Consider the following 17,606-nt stretch of genomic DNA (forward strand, 5'->3'; position numbering starts at 1 on the left):
TCCACCAAGAGGGCAAAACTGCATCCAGTCACAAAATGAATTGGCACAACTGTTTACAGATTAGCTGCTGCACTCCATCCTTGAACGAGGCTTCTCTGTCTTTCTCATGTCTTTATGTGGAAGCGACATCATTTCTTGGAGTCGTGAATGTCGTCCTCTTGCAGCACGGCAGCTGCACGTTCTATAACACATCAGTCTGGGCAACTTTGGTGAAAAAAGGCCTGTGTCTTTAAAAGACAAATGCACAAGCTACATGCCCAAAGATGCAAAGAAAGTTAATCTGCAGGGCACACGCCAAGGCTAACACATAGTACGATCTTTGCTTTACAGTCACTGAAATACTTGATTTTCCTTCAGAGGAAAAAGCATCTGGTTTTGTGATTGTTTATACTTGCTGTGGTCACTGATTTCTAATTAACCAGTGGCTTTGATAAAGTTCAATGATCCCGATGTGTATTATTTATCATGGCCAGTTTTTCCGTAGTTCAGGAACACTTATCAATGTCTAGACTGGAGCGGCCCGTCAAATTGTAATTCATTCTGCGACACTTTTGAAATGAACCAAATTCTTTTTCAAACCTCTTATTATAATATTATAACTTGGTGTTTTGCTGCATTTTATAGTTGTGTTAACATCCATAAAGTTGTTACTGTGTAAACACAAGTAACAGGCAACACAGCTCTCTTTCTTGACTTCCACTCTTTAGTCTGTCACTGTTACGCATGAGAGCGATGTTTGTGCATGTGCAGCCCCATTACCACCACAGATTGAATGAATTATGTGGAAAACGCCACTTAACACAACTAGCAGGAGACAACAGAAAGGGGAAATACAAATCGGTTCTTTTTCACCTAATTACAGTCTGACTGTTCACTGCCACCTCAGGAGAATCTTTTGTCTTGAATCGTCAATAAGAGGCAGGAGCTCCAAGTGTCAGTGGGGCTCCGAGGAAGGTCAGACAAGGATTTCTTATTCATGTGTGAGGCGACTGCCACTGACACGAGGCTACGCAAGCAAAGCTGGTTAGGTTCAATTGAGGAAATAAAGGATTTGGGTCATGGAGAGATGAAATGACTCCTCTTGATACTTTGGTCGGTTGCTGAAAAGCAATTCTTTGCCCGCGGGGAATGAACCATGTTCCTTTGGTTCAATGGGCATAATTTCTTATCATCCAGCTGCAATAATCAACCTTTCTCAGAAAATCCGGTGGCTTTTAGTGTTCAAACTGCCATACAGAGTTAATTAAACAAGGGAGCAGAAGAACAGAGCAGAGCAGAGGGTGGCCGTGAGATTTTGCCACTTTTTTCTGTGATTTCTGTTGTGATGCCCGGAGGGGTGAAAGAGAGAGAGAACAAACAGATATGAGGAACGGAAAAGAAAGATGCCCTCTGTGCTATTACTGGTTGATTAGGATTTCCTGCTCATCTGAGATAACAGGAAATGATGTGCCGTGTGAGCGTGCACATGCTTTCGAGCGGCTGAGTTCACGTGCCCGCACATGTCTGTGCGTGACAAAGATTTATGGTCGGCGTACTCACAATTGCCTCGCTAGTTAAGCCAAATTACCTCTGCTGTCTCATTCTCTCTTTCTCTTCCCTCCTCTAACTTTCTCACAAACACGTGCACAGACACAAGGCCAAATGGTGATTAAAAGGTCAGATCCATTAACAGGAAAATGTAATTATTGGGGGGGGGGGTGATTTCAATGGATCTCGCTCTCACTCTCTCTCTCTCTCACACACACACACACACACACACACACACACACACAAGATTTATTGAAGCTGTTGTCACATTAACACCTTTGTCATTTCAAGCCTCAGGGGTAGAGAGCAGATCTCACTGGTTCACGATGTATGATCAAGCGGATGCTGCCTGTCCTTATTGAAAATCTATAATTGTTGTTATTTTTTAACATGTTACAGCACCTGAAGGATACAGTATTTACATTAAGACTGCCCTGTGTCCTTGAACAATATGTTTGCAGTAGACGATTATCTGAGACAATAATTATGTCTATTCTCAACTATCAATCCCAGTGTTAACCTTTAAGACTGGAGAGTGGATAATGATTCTTCCCAGGTTCAGGTGTTTTGTACCAGTTGATAATGTAGATTTGGTCTGCCGTCATCCATCCATCATCTTACTGACAGCACAGACAGGACATGATCAAATGTAGTAAAATTAAAATAAAGAGTGAAATAAAAGGTTCCAGGCTCCAGGCCCCAGAAATCAGGACTTGAAATACAGAATGAACAGCAAAATATATAGAAAAGAATCTGCTCTTATAGAATGAAATAAATATGTAAAGAAAAAAACATGGCCAACAGCACTGGGAATTTTAACTCATTTAAAAAATAAAATCTGAAAAATCTAAAATCTAAAAAAATCTGTCCAAGTTTGTAAAATCTAAATGACTGCACATGAACATGTTCAGTAAATTTCCTAAGTTATAACTCTCTTTGTCTGTCATCAGTTCATATGTGTTTTTAACTTTTTTTTATATTTGTCCTATGAAAGTATGACATTAAACCCTCTTTAGTTTTGTGGACACCAGGACCAGAATATTCCAATAAACCAATAACCTGTGATACTAAATGTGTAGACAGAGACACTAAAGAGGGATGAAGAAGGGAACAGGAAAATTGTTCCTAGGGAGTTTTAAAGAAAAAAAGACGGTTGTTTGTATATCATCATTTTGAATTATATTTGAGGTGTGCTGGAAACGGACAGTGTGACATTCTGAAATGAAATATATTAATCGTCTTCATTGGTCACTTGTCACATTATGTTGTTGGCTCTGCAGCTTGTGGTTTGAACCTATATTGGTTTTTCATTTATTTGAAATGACAGTTCAGTTTCGTCATTTGTGATTGTTAAACAAGTGCTCTGCAAAGCTTCACTTAGCAACGTCGAGGAAATTCATTTCAACAGCCTCAGTAAACGCTCAAATAACCTTAAATAAATACGGCATGAACGAGTGGTGTGTTTGGCTTAACATGCATTTTACTGTATTCATTTTATAAAAACTAAATTTTAATCATTTCTGCGAGGCAGAGTGGCTGTTTGACTGGTATGTTGGAAATTAGCATTCCTACGTTGCCTCAGGTGTTTTCTCCCTGTCGCTGTGCGAAGCTGTAGCCTGTGTCCTCCGGTGTCACAAGCTGCCATTTGAAATGACTGGAGTTCTGTCACCCTCTGATGTTTTGTCACCGTAAACGCGACAGCCTGCTAAGGTAGCGGCACATAACTCGTCGGTCTCGAAGACGTGAGCGGGACAACAAGTAGACTTCAGAGAATTTAACGGCTGTCAGAGAATTAATAACGTGTGAGCGCAGAGAGAGCGCTGGAGAGTTTTTGGTCATGGATGGACAGATGGATGAAATGCAGATATTAAGTGATGTAAGACACAGTGCAAGATTTCCTCAGTCTGTCAGGATCAAAATAGGAAATGACCAGATTTGGGATTTGATTCCTATGTTTCTTGCAAACTTTAACAGAAGCTGTGCCTTCGTCATCCGGGGAAATGAAATAAAATGGCAAACATCTCGGTAATTGAAACAAAAAGTGGGTCACAGAATTCTGAAAGAAAGTCATACAGACAGGCAGGAAGTCATAACGGGGTTTCCAGAGAATGATAAATCAATCCACAGGAAACAAGGAAGTGTCTCAGAAGAATAATTGAGAGCAATTCAAAGATATCGAATGCACCACTTACTGAGACGTTACTTTTTCGCTACTTTGTGAATAACACCCACATTCCCACCCAGAACCTGAAAATATGGTAGTGTTTAAAAATGTATAACCGCAGGGAGGCTGCTTCGAGGAGGAAGTGTTTACGCTAACTCATATTTCTGCAGAAAACCGCTTCTGGAAACAAAATCCTGAAGCTGTGTTTTCATACATCCAGGGCACGAATAGGGATCATTGTGAGAAGTGTTGATAAGAAGAAAAGTGACCTGAAGGTAATTTAAGTGTGCTGCTTATTGATACTGGATCACCACTATCCTACTACGGACACACAGAGGCTCTAATAGGTGTCATAATTCTACAGTGATCATTATTCTGTATGTCTACACTCTTTTTTGACATTTTCAAATTTTTAAATATAATCAAACACTATTATATTGGAGAAATGTTTGCTGTCTTTAGTTTCCAATTCAGCCTTTGTTTTTTTACAGCTGCACACTTCAGATAAAAACTTGGGTTTTACAGATTGAAACTGCAAAGTCAGACTCGCGATGCAGCGTGAAGTTGTGTGAGGTCACCGTATGAATATTTGATCAATGCAATCTGTCAATCTGTCTGCTCCATCGAGTGGCTGGATTTGTTTTGTGCAGGAAAGAATCTGCCCTGATAACATTTACCAAAGTAAACTAGATTTGTGTGGATGCATGTCAACACTCGTACTGGATTTGATGCAGACAATCTCAGACTCTTATTGTCTGAAATGTGGTTACATCCAATGAATTATATTTGCTGTATATACCACTGGGATGAAAAGCACAAAGACTTGAAAGTGGTTTGTTTCTCAGAGGCTGATGTAACAATTCATATTAAACTTTCACCCTTTAAAACATCAATACTTATTTCATCCCGTTTATAATCCTTATCTTAATTTAATGATGTAAATCATGAACCCATTGTTGCTTGCGGTTTGTTATTTCCTCTGACTATTCATTTGTCTAGTGTGTCATCTAACAGCCCAAGGGTGAGCTTCAACTTGTACATTATTTATGTCGTGGGGATTTAAAAAGCATCTTTGTCTGGACCACAACATCGAGGCCAGTCAGATGTCCATGACTTGGTGATGGCTGACTGAAAACGTTTACCCATTGGTCAGCGCCGCATGGTAAAGTTGCACAGTTTGAGAGACTTGCCTTCTGGTTAGTGGACGACCGACTCTATCTCGTTATCCACAGCCGGCCCAAGTGCAGAGAAGATTGGTGGAGCAGGCACCTCATTTTGTCAGGTGTCATCGACGCGGCTCTGTGATGTGAGCGTTATCTGCGCGTCCCGGGGGCAGGTGGAGGAGCTGGGGCAGGGACATCCATCTTTAGGCAGGTCACTCAGTGAGTGACAGAGGTTACAGGGGAGGGAGGCAGAACTGTAGGGAAGGTAAGAGGGCAGATGGACCGGTGCCTCCCCCCCCTGTTGCTTTACTCTGCAGTGAGAGTCTTATAAACCCCCCATTAGACTGTCACTATTTCTTCTTTAATGATAGCAGTGATTAGTTTGAACAGCCCCGTGGGACAGTGTTGATTGAGTGTGGGACAGCGATGCCATCGCTCTGTGGATACTTTGTGCAACTGGCTGAATTATCCCTGTCATTGTGTATTGTGTCATTATCCTCATTACTGCTTATTTTTGGACAACCTTGAGAACCTAACTTGCCAAAATAAACACATCATATCATGCTAACACTGGTGAATCGGGGCTATTTAATAGTCTGGTAAGTTTAGCCTCTCAGGACTCACTCCCACACATTTGGCGTGACATGCTGTCATGGTCCATGTCACACTGTCAGGTTCCTTAAATGAATCAGTCAGTGCCACTAGTAACCATTTTTTCTTTTCTGCATGAGATCTTATTTTTTTAAACCAAGGAAATGCTCTGGAATACAGAAAGACATGTTTTTTTTTTTTTGCTGTTGCCAAATTCGGTTATGAGTGCCCTGACCTTTTAAGACATTGGTTAACATAATCACACTAAGTTGTTTTGTGATTGTAGCCTCTGTCGCTATGACTTCAGATGAGTTTGCCAAACCTAAAAAGAGGAGACAGAGGGGGATAATGGAAAAAAAGCAGATGAGGATAGAAGTGGAGAGGTTACAAGAGGAAAAGGATGAAAGGGGTAAAAATGGATGAGCAAACAGAGGAAGCCCCGGAAGAAAGGAAAGATGCTCAGGTAACCAATATAACATAAAACAATTTTCTTGCAATTCTTAAAATAGGATTGTTGGGTAAAATGTGGAACAAAACAATGTACGTAATGCAAATTATTCATAGAATGTAGGTATTGTAATGCCCAGAGGAGAGGTGGTGTTTGTGGTTTTCTTTTTGTAGGTTAAAAAAGCTTGAGCGTCTGTTTAGAGAAGCATGAGCAGCATTTACAGACGGTGATTTGAAAATGCTGCTCACTGATACAGAGCTGCAAATATATCTGGTCTATTAAGACTGTGTGTGTTCATAGCAGTTTGCATTCAGCTTGTGTTCATATTAGTGCTTGTCAATTTGCAAGTGGAATCCATTTTCAATTTTTTTGCCAAACAGTTCTTAGGTAAAATGTGGTTCACAGATTTAATTACAGTTTTGCAGGTGAATTAAAATGTGTTCTGTGAAACGTGGCAGCTTGAATACCAAGTATTAGTTTTACCTGTTTCAATGTGCTCCGACCATCTGATCACAGAACAAGTCAAATATTCACATCCTCAGAAGCGACTTTTGGATTCAAACATGGCAATAGACGTCTTTATTTTGTATTTAGTTGTGACACTAAAATGTTCTGTATTCATAAAGCGCCTTTCTAGTCCTAATGACCACTCAGAGCACTTAACACTCTTTTCTGCCATTCACCCACACATTCATGAAGTGCTTCTATGTGCAGCACTTTCTTTATGAGAAGGGTTCATTTTATTGCCCAAGGACACTTTGGCATACAGAATGGTGAAGACTGGGATCGAACCGCCGACCTTCACGATAGAGGCAGGGTCTAATGTATGTTTGTGTGTTTATTTTTGTTCAGTAAGTGTTTCGGTTGGTTGTTTATATACAGTGGAAACCAGTCACAGAGTTAAATCAAATCTGTGGCGACATATATTTCAACTGCCTTGCAGCCATGGAACATGTACAAAAAAAAAATGTCACGAAAGGCAGGATCTGTTAAATTCCACTTTCTTTAGCGTTGCCATACATTGGCCAGTTCATTCCTTGGGGCTTGTTCTGGATTTGCCCTAGTTTGTATCCGCAACCCTCCAATTTTACACCTGGCTAATTTATATGTTTATTTAAAGCCTCCTGCACATACACACACATGTATACATCCACACACAGAGACACATGAGCCACTACACACCAGCAGAGGGAAAACCTGCAGAAACACAAAGGCCAACATTGTGTGATTGGTGTGAAAATAAGTAAATATGGGCTTTGATGTTGGGCGCACTCTTTCGGGAAGAAGGCAAGAGGTGTATATGTAGATATGTGTGCGCGTGTCTGTGTGTGTGTGTGTGTGTGTGTGTGAGAGAGTGAGCAGTTTGTGCGAGTGTGAACCGAGGTGTGTTTACCCCTGAGGTAGTGGTATTTCATCTCTTCCTGCATCAGTTCTGCCCTGTAGGGGGTAAGAGGTATGTCTGTATGTGTGTGCGTTGGAAGATCCAAATAGCTGTGCTCAGGTTAAAAAGACAGGAAGGAAGAGGAAAATAACTATTTTTTTTCTTTTTTGTGCCTTTTTTTTCCCGAAGCTTTCCTCCCGACATGCTCCCGTGCACGAAGCTCAGACCTGCAGATTCTTTCTTCTTCTAAGTCAGAATTACTTTACATTTCACTCTGTGTAAAATCAGTGTCTTTAATCACGCTGTTGCTCAAACATGAATAAATGATTGTGATCAGAAGCTTCACATGACCTCAAGCACTATGGGGGCTGTAGACGCTGGTTTGCAATAACGAGGTTAAGGTGGTTGTGCGCATACAGCGTGTACACAATAAATAATTTAAATCCCTTGTTAGATATCCTTCGAAAATAAATCGTGAGGGTGAACACAAACTACATCAACACTGTCACACAAGTGTTTGCTTTGAAAAGCCAACTTTCTCACTGCACCAACTTTTTATTACAGCAAACAACATTGTGGCACAGCGGGCGTCCATCAGGTGCCCAATTTGGTCCAAATGGCCATTACAAATAAACCCGGAGAAGGAAAGATACTGTGCGGACCTGCCTTCATTTGTGCAGAATTGCTAAGCCTTGCACAATGCACAGGGGGAGCCTCTGTTGTGTGTATGTGTTACTGCTTCAGTCAGGGATGCTTTTGAAGCCGCGGAGCTGTTTTCAACCATTTATGAATTAATGAGTAATGTTTATTGTGAATGCGGAGCTGTGAAACATGACGTTAGGTGTTTGCGTCTAAAGATATTTAGTTATTTCATCCGAGGCCACAACATGTTTTTATAATGTTTGTTTCAACCTATGTGCAGATTCTTATGTGCCTTTCACATCATGGATCACAGACACAAACGTGAGAAAGAAAGAAAGGTGTTATAAATCCATTTGACTATAATTTCCTGATGGATTTAGCTCATCCGTCATTAGTCGTTTGCTTCAAACAACATAATTTCTCATTTTCACTTTCTCTCAATAACGTTCCGTTCATCTGGATTCAAGTGCTCAGTTCATTATCACTCCTGCGGTGAAACACAGTCACTGGTATCATTTCTCTTTCACACAATCTGTCTCAGTTTTTGTCCTTTCTCCGAACGGCTGTACTTCACTCTCTCATCTCTCTGTTTCTTAATGTCTGTCTCTCATCCCCTCTGTGCGTCTCTCTTTTCTCAATATTAATTCACCGCCCCTCCTCACCCCCCCCAAACCCCCCCACCACCACCCCATCTGTTTCTCTCTCAATTCTTCCTATAAATGTCATTAATTCAGCGCTGATAACCAGCTCCGTTCTTTTCAGCTCAGCCTGGTGCAGATTATAATTATAATCATTACATTGTGCTGTACAATATTCAGGAGTCAAATCCCCCGGTGATATATCTCTCTTGAGTCTTTTGGAGCTTCTGTTCTTTGTGGTGTATTGTTCCCACAATAGCCTGTAGAGATTATGTCCAATACACCTGTGACTGGCATTAATTGATTCCCCCCTCATTTTCTCCTCGAGTGGTCCGTCCAGTCTTTTGAGTGAAACACTGTTTCACACCATATGCAATAACCTCTCCATTAGGACAAGTGAATTTAAATATGCAATACCTATCAACGAGGTTATACGTATCGTACTTGAGGGAAGAGAGTACGCTGTTGTGCCGACATTCATGTTTCATTCTGTATTTCTACCAAATTTATATGCACCTAATATTTTCATAATTTTCCAGCTTGTGCCTCACAGGATATTACAGCCTGTAGCGAGATCCATTGCTGGGTTTAAAGTGCAATTAAAGTCTCCTCCATTGATACTAAAGTCTTGTAAATTGGACTCAATAGGGAAGAGATCCTCATTTGGGCCGAACACACTGACAAGGCTTCACGTGAGCTCAGATATTTTTCAGCTGGGTCTCGGATTGTTTTTTTAAGTTTGAAACAGTATTGTTCTCTGAATGATAAGTGCACCACTGGCATAATTGTTTTATGATGCATATATTACTTGACCAGGCCATCTGTGCTGAACCAATTTAATATCTGAAGCCTTCAGATGTGTTTCTAGAGAGAAAACTGCTTTTGATTTACACTGTTTGATCATCTTTGGATCTGGTAAACTTCCTTTGTCCCCTGACGTTTCAACTTGTGACTTTTCTTTGAAAGATATTCTGAGGAATTCTGTTTGTTTCTTACAGTTAAGCACATAGACAGTATAGTACTCATGTTTTGGATTTGAGTCTTTTGTCTTTTGACAATACACTTTTATAATCATTACATCTCAGTGGAGTGACTGACATATTCTGTGTAACTGTAATGTAGGTGTTGTACATATACTGTACTATATGACTCCACCTGATTGAATTTAAGTTTCACATATGATTATTTTCTACTTTGTGTTCTTTAATAATGAGGATCTAAAATGTTCCTAGAAAATCCTGTTAATAAATAACTTATACTAATAATTTGTATGACCGCTAACTCCTTTGTAATTAGCTATTTGTTGGCAGTATGACACTTTTAGAAGGACAAAGAACCTACAGTTCATAAATATTCATAGGTGACTTTACATAATATAAGCGAGACGCACACGCTTGCATTTGGCACTTGTCGTGAAACCTTTAGCTCTTCATTGCAAGTCATAATGTGGCAATAAAGAAGGTAATTGTGTGTGTGTGTGTGGTAAGAGTGCATGGTCATTATGTATTCTGAGTTTTCTGTACTTTTGCAATCAAAGCAACAACACAGAAGCATTTTGGGAACAGTTACAGCATCAGAGGTTTTAGTAATAAGTCGACGTTATGCTGACAGTTAAACCTTTTGTTCTTACCAAATTTGAAAATGAATCCAAATAAAAGCACTTTGATCCTGCGTGTTGAGTTGTGCGTACACTGGTGACACCCACGTAGCCTTGTTCCTGGCTGAATCTACTTAACCTTGCTAGTTCTTGATAGCAGGCTAATGAGAACTCAGGGCGGTGGAACAAGTCCGCCAGTATACCTTGGATGACTGTCTGATTATATTGACAGTGTGTGTGTGTGTGTGTGTGTGTGTGTGTGTTATAGAGCAAGAGAGAGAGAAGTTCCAGTAATCCCAGTAGCTAAGCTGGTAATCCCTTCAAGCTGCCCATTAGCCCCTTGACACACACGCACGCACACAGACACACACACACAGACACACACACACACACACAGGAACACACAGTTCCTCCAGGGCAGTCACCCAGGTGACAGACAGACTGTTCCTCAGGGAGGGATCACTATGATCAGCCACAGAGCTGGCCCACTGCCCCTGGAGGAGGTAATGGAGACACTGGCTGGCAATACATACAGATTAAAAAGAGGGAGACAAAGGCAGAGGGAAAGACGAGGGGGAAAAACTGAAAAAAGGAAGGTGAGAGGAACGTAGGGCCAATTATGATAACTGGAGGGGAGACGGGGAAAGAGGACAATTGGAAAGGGGTGTCTGTAGAAACAAAGAATAAAGAACAAGGATTAAGGCAGACAAGGACAAGTAATTGTCAATTTTCTGCTCATTAAACTGACCTCTGCATTGGTTGAGCTTATTTAGACAACTTGAAGCTTTGGGATACTTCCCTCTCCAGTATTTGGACGCAAACGCCAGATTTCTTCTTTGAGTTGTGACAAACACTTCCTCTGTGTATTCCTTGCTGCTGTCTCTATCTGTGAAATGGCATCAGCTGATCTAATGTTTCCTGTGAGTAAGCATCCTCCAACCAAGGATTTATCTGAGCCTCAAATGGACTTTCTAAAAAGCCTTTGTGGAGACGATGTCTTTGTTCCTGAAATGCTTCTCTTCCTCCCTCAATGTGATGTGAGAATCAGTGTTTGAACTCCCATGGTCCTTGAATCTTGTAAAAATAAAAAAACTGCGGTCCTCTCGCAGGTTTAAACAAAATGCTCTTCGTTTTCTGCCAAACACACTTTTTATAGGAAGAAAATGTGGCATTTGTTTAGACATCACCTTGCTGGAGTCTCATTGCCACCCACAATCCCTCTGGAGTTTTAGTTGTGAACTGTGTGGGCTGGAGGAGACATGCTTCTCTCATTATATGAAGACAACCAAACAGGAAGCTCTACTATTGAGAGTTATTTAGTTTGAAGTCTGCAGCAGCCGTCAGTACTCCACACTGACGTGGGACGACAGTCTCTAGTAAGTATAACACAAACACAAACAGGGTAGGGGCACGGTAACAATGACTCATTCATGCTTATTCACCAAAAGACTTCCCTTTGCCATAACCTTTGCCAAAACCGTCTTTGTTCAGTAGACCTGTTCAACTCAAGGTAGAGTTACACATACCTTGTTTAGCAACAGGAGGAGTTATATTTCTTTCTCCACCAAGTGCTGAGTTTATTTTCACTCACAGTCTAGCTGATCATGACATGATTTGTGAATCTGAATATCTGCCCCGATAACACCTAACCCTGACATACATTTCACTTGTGTACTTGTGTAGCAGCACTGCTTTAACTGCATTAACTCAGTAAAACCGTTCAAATTGGTAAATTGCTCACATACAAACTTGATGGATGCTCATGTTTGAAATTACATATTGGAAACTAGTAACTCTATGAATCTCCAGCCTGGAGGCAGAATGAGCAAAAGAGCATGGACATAAAGGCCCAGAACACAGAGAGTAGCAACAACGTGTTTCTCTCTGCTCTGTTGCTCTCTCCATTATCCTTCAAGACAGAAATACAAGAATTCAATTAAAAGACCATGTACTGACCTTAACACACATGCACATGCGTGAACACACACAGAGCTGAAGTATCAATTAATCACTGTCTGTCATCTGACCATTATAGCCTATGTTTTCTCACTGGACCATGGGAATAATATACCGTGTGTGTATGTGCGTCTTTGTAAAATGTCATTCTTCTCCATAATGACCATTGTTATTGCCAAGATTTTTTAAATGTTAACTCAAGCAGGCCCCATAATAGTTCTTTTTTGTGTGTGTGTGTGTGTGTGGCACCTGTGTGTGTGTGTGTTCGAGTCATTAGTATGCAGAAGAGAGTGCAAGTCTTGTGTTATTAAACATTAAAACTAGATGACAGAATATGGCCCGAGCCCTGGAGCTAAAACTAACATTCTTGGACACACTCAGAGAAACACACACATTCAAACTGGCAACTTCAAGACACCCACACACACAAAACTTTCAATGAAGCTATTCAAAGAAGCTATTTTCTATTTTAATATTAGAGCAGGACGAAGGATGTCATTTATTTTCACACAAAAGCAAATTAAAGTCACTGACTCCAGCCGGCTCCTTGCTTTTGGTGTCATGATCTGGCTTTGTGGGTTTGTAGATTGTGATTTCAGTGTTCTAAACTAAGTAAAATAGGTGCAGCTGATTATCCCAACAAAAACAGCACATGTAAATCTGACCTATCAAACCTCACAAACAGCCCGTCTGTCCACGAGTCTAATATTTGGTATCAAAGCATGCTTCGCACAAAAGAGCAAAGGAAGAAAACTGTCCACACACAGTACTTCCTATTAACTGAGCGTGAGAGCACTGCAAAGACTAAAGTACACTTCAAATTGGAGCCCTGCCATGACGGTTGCATTGAACGCACAATAGCTTTTATTCCAAAACAACAAACTACATGGTGCAAGCAATTGTCTGCGTTCTTTCTTCTCCCTGCAGAAATCTTTTTGAACTTACATCTCTATGCCGAAAACTCTAAGAAGAAATTTTTCTTGATGTTCTAGAATTTGCATATTTGAATGTATTCACACAAAAGGAAATGTCCTCCAACCTTGTGGCAAAGATGGTGTGCTCCATTAAATCAAATAGAGTACGTTCTGCCTAACTAAATGTGCAGCCCACACAAGGCTGTAAAGCAGCGTTTCACTGCCCCTTGCCTCTGGCTGAATGTTTAACGTCTGTGGTGAGAAGTGTTGCACCTGGAACATCACTGCAATAGGATAAAGCACAAGATGTATTTCAGCTGGTATTCAGTTATAAAAAGGCAGTTTTTAATATGAGAGGACAAACTGCAAATATGCCATTGTTCAAAGAGACGTTTCAAAACAAAGAACTGCTACTGGACTCCCTGCACATCCTCCACACCGTGTGTTTTGTTTCCATATTATATATTGAATCAAGCCTTTGGCAAACTGCCGAGCTCATTTGTAAAGAGTGCTTCTAGAAATGTCTTGATTTTTTGCAAATTGATTGAAAGAGGTGATTTATTATATATGAAGGAACTGTATCTATGAGAGAGACTAATAAACCCATATCCCCTGACCCTCACCACTGCCTGAAGGCAAAATTTTGTTTTCCAATTACGTTTTGGTGTTTTTTTTTTTTTTTAAACGACGTTGCAGCTTGCTGAAACTGTTTGTTTATTTATTTTTTGCATTATGATAATTGCATCCTTTTATTTGGCTCATTTTGTTTTATCCAGAGACTTCACACAAGGAACACAATGGTGTGGAGAAAATGCCTGTGGTTTTGTTATCTTTGTTTTATTTTTTTCTATTTGGATTTGCAATAAAAAACAATTTTGCATAAACAGGAAAAATGGGCCAAAAGCCTCCAGGCAACAAGCCATGTTAGCATGCAGGCATGTACATCTGAGAGTTTGCCAACATTAGTGTACTGAATGTGTGCGTAGGTTTAATACTCTGTGTGTTTGGCTCAGTGACACTGTGTAGTCGTTTGTTTCTTCTAACAAGTCAAAGTAGTAGTTATTACCGCAGGCAAGGTTACAGACACACACACACAAAGGAGTACAAGGTTGTTTGCTGCAGTACAATATGATAGCTGACCTCTACAATCTCACACTTAAAAAACATCTTAATGTTATCTGTAATATCTGGAGCTGAGATGTGTTTCAGTGGAAACAAACCGTTTTTACAGAAGTTCCCTTGCAAGCTAGATTTCCTGTTCACTGTGGCACTATTAAATTAATTACACTGCATATTAATACATTATTGTTTGAGGGGTAAACAAGTGGTGTACACAAAAACATAGTCAGAATGCAGAACAGGTGTATTCCATGCTGCCTTTATTCATTTACCCTGGAGCCAGTGACACAAGACTCAATATCAAAAGCTGAGGTACAAGTGCAGACGACCAAACTCTGAGGTATCTCAGTCAGTCGGACCCAGGACAAGTACGAAGTTCTATCTCCAGCATTATACGGTATTTTTTATTATATATCCTAGTAATTCGAGTAAACCTTTAGTACAGGAAGCGTCAGTCAATTGAGTTATATATATATATATATATATATATATGTGTGTGTGTAAAACTGCTCTGTATTTTTTCATTATGGTTGATTGTGTACAGGAAGGTGTATTGTTGGTCTCCTTAATTTATCTACAAATATTTATTAAACAAGGTTCCGAGTTTTTCCGACGACCCCAGCATTCTCCCACAGTCTAAGAACACGCAGGTTCGATTGAATGATTGACTATGGCTGTGAATGTCAGCATGAATGGCTGTTTGTCTCTGTACGTTGTCCCTGTGATGGAGTGGCGACCTGTGTGCCCCGCCTCTAACCCAGTGTCAGCTGTGATTGGCTCCAGCCCCCCTGGATAGATAGATGTATAGATGATTTGTAATTATTGTTTCACTGTAAAACCTGATTTAAAATGTCATATACATTTTTTGTCATTTATTTGCTGCTGTCAATTTTCCATTATGGTTGGCAGCAGATTTCATCATTTTAACAGTTACATTTCTAATGTAACTGAATAAATCTACTTTAATCATTTCTTAATTACTTCACTAACAAATGTTTTCCATACCATTTCTGCATTGCTGGAGAATATCTGCCCGATACGTTGTAGTGTTTTTATTTGTGTGTGTGTATACATCATATTTCTTCTCCCACATTCTCCCTCCGCCTCTCATCGTCTCATCTCATCCTTTTTCCTTCCCGTCCTCCTCCGTCCATATATCTCTCTAACGGCTGCCCCTTTAAGATGCTGTCAGCCTTGACACCTCCCCTTTAAATGCCATGAGAGACACATGCAATCTGTCTCGACCCATCTACAAAATACAGGTGTGTGCACTCGCTACGTTTGCGTGTGTCCCACAATAATGAGTGTGTCCTTTCCTGTCCATGTGTTCATGTGTTTGGCCCTTTCTATATTATGCATGTCAGGTATAACAGTAAGTGATGGCGTCGCCAGCAGCCTAAACAAGCTTTTTGCTCAGGGGGGCAGCACTTCCTATCTATCTAACTGCCTGAGAGAGAGAAAGACGGAGAGAGACAGAGGAGGGATGGAAGGGGGAAAGAGGGTCACAGCATTTATCATTTAATGGTGAAAGCAACCATTCCGCCCTCAACAGTGGAAGCGTACTATTGTGTTAGAGGTCTTATGAGGAAAATTCAAATCCAGGTACTGGCCTGTGTTCCAGCCAGAGTCCCATTGTGTCTGTCGAGCTGACGGGTTAACATCATGTTTGAATGCAGAATGTGGTCGAAGTTAATGTTGAGTTAGTGTTTATTTAGTTAGAGCTGAATTATTTCAATCTGGATTTACAGAGCAGCGTGGGAGTGACAATTGAACAATGTATTTGCATGTGTTATATATAACTTATATCGCTTGGAGTATTATTCTAAATCCTACATTACATCTGAAAATTACTCTTAAACACAGCTTGACAATAGATCTGGTAAATTAATTCAAATCATAGACTGTATATACAAGTGGACAACATGACTGCTCCCCATAAGTGATGTGAGAGTGTCCTAATTGCCACCTGGTGGCCGGTCATGAATTCTGCCTCCTCCGTGTTTACAGATGGGACATGGTTCTTATCACATTGATGTTTGTTCAAGTGTTCATTTAGTTATGGGTTGACACTGAGTCTGACTCATGATGGTCAAACACCTGTATCAAGGATATTTTAGCTTAGATTCTGGTGAGTGGGAGGAAGTGGAGATGTGTCATGTATCTTTATATATATTCTATGGTTCAAATAAATAGACGGAATGATGAAAAAATATTGTGTTACTATATTCAGACCTTTCATCCTAAACACACATTAAAATACAGACCAGTGGAAATGTCTGAAATCTGCATATAGAGCCAGAACCAAGCATTTTATTCCAATCCACAACTATGGATTGGCTCCTTATTGTTGCTAATGTCACTCTGAGTCTCTGCATGCTTGTCTTGGGACCTCTGGGGCTGACAGGGAGGTTAATCCACTATTCAACCCCAGTGTCTCTCCTCGGGGGTGCACACAGAGAGCAGCAGCGGTCTCCCTCACCTCCAAAGCTGTGGGATGAGAGCCCCCCTCCTACTCTGCCTCAGTCCTCTGTGCATGATGCGCCACAAAAAGGGCTCATCATCCCTGAACATCACAGCAATGCTCAGACGGATTGGAAGGAATGGATGTTTGCACTGCTGGGTGCCAATAAGTGTGACAAAGACACACACACACACACTTATATACTGTGTGGTCTGCCACATGCATATGAGCACTTCAGTTACACACTGCTGACATATGGCTGGATATAAGGAGGGACTGCACATGCTGGCTGCTGCGCAGTATTTTATAAACACTCGGACATGTTGGCGAGCATGCACACAAACCGACAAACAAACCTCCCTAGCAGCACTGGATGCTATCTGCTGGACGGAAATTGGTTTTCTCCCATTCTGACTTTCAGTCTGGTGTCGCTGCGAGTGTGTCCATGGGCATTCAAGCATTAAGTGGATGCGTATGGGGGTTGACAAGATTTACTTTTGCCTTTTTTGCAAATCAATCTGCGGTTTTGTCTTTTGTTCTTTTCAGAGGTCATTGAATCCAAATTTTTGTTCTTTTATTCAGTGTCGTGGTTAAATACTTACCTTTTTTCCCCCCCGACAGATGTTTTATTCATTTTCAATTGTCAGGGTCTCACAGTAGCGACAGTGAATGAGTATTCAGTTACACTTGGATTCCCTCTTGCTGTCTTTTGGTCGTATTGAGGGTTTCATTCGTCTTATCGTACATTTTAGAGACTTCAAGACCAAACATCTCTTTTCGACTTCCACTCACTCTTTCTCTCCTCGCTCTCTCTCCACCGGCCTGTGATGAATGGATCCAGTCAATGAGTGGGGTGTGAGGGTGACCTGGCAATGGGGGGGGGCAATGTGTCTTTGTGTGTTTTTGGTCGTCTGTGCCTCTAAATTTACGTGTGTGTGACTAATGTAATGGATAGCATGCCACCATGGTCAAGGACCCAACACTACACGCGCACACACACACACA

General features: G+C 40.8%; 1 protein-coding gene across 1 annotated transcript in view; it reads left to right on the forward strand.

The window, feature by feature from the left end:
• csmd3b (CUB and Sushi multiple domains 3b) overlaps positions 1-17,606 on the forward strand; it is a 300,140-nt gene that overhangs the window by 69,049 nt on the left and 213,485 nt on the right. The window lies entirely within an intron of this gene.

This window comes from Paralichthys olivaceus, chromosome 20, assembly GCF_024713975.1.
Source record: "Paralichthys olivaceus isolate ysfri-2021 chromosome 20, ASM2471397v2, whole genome shotgun sequence".
Lineage (NCBI taxonomy): Eukaryota > Metazoa > Chordata > Actinopteri > Pleuronectiformes > Paralichthyidae > Paralichthys > Paralichthys olivaceus.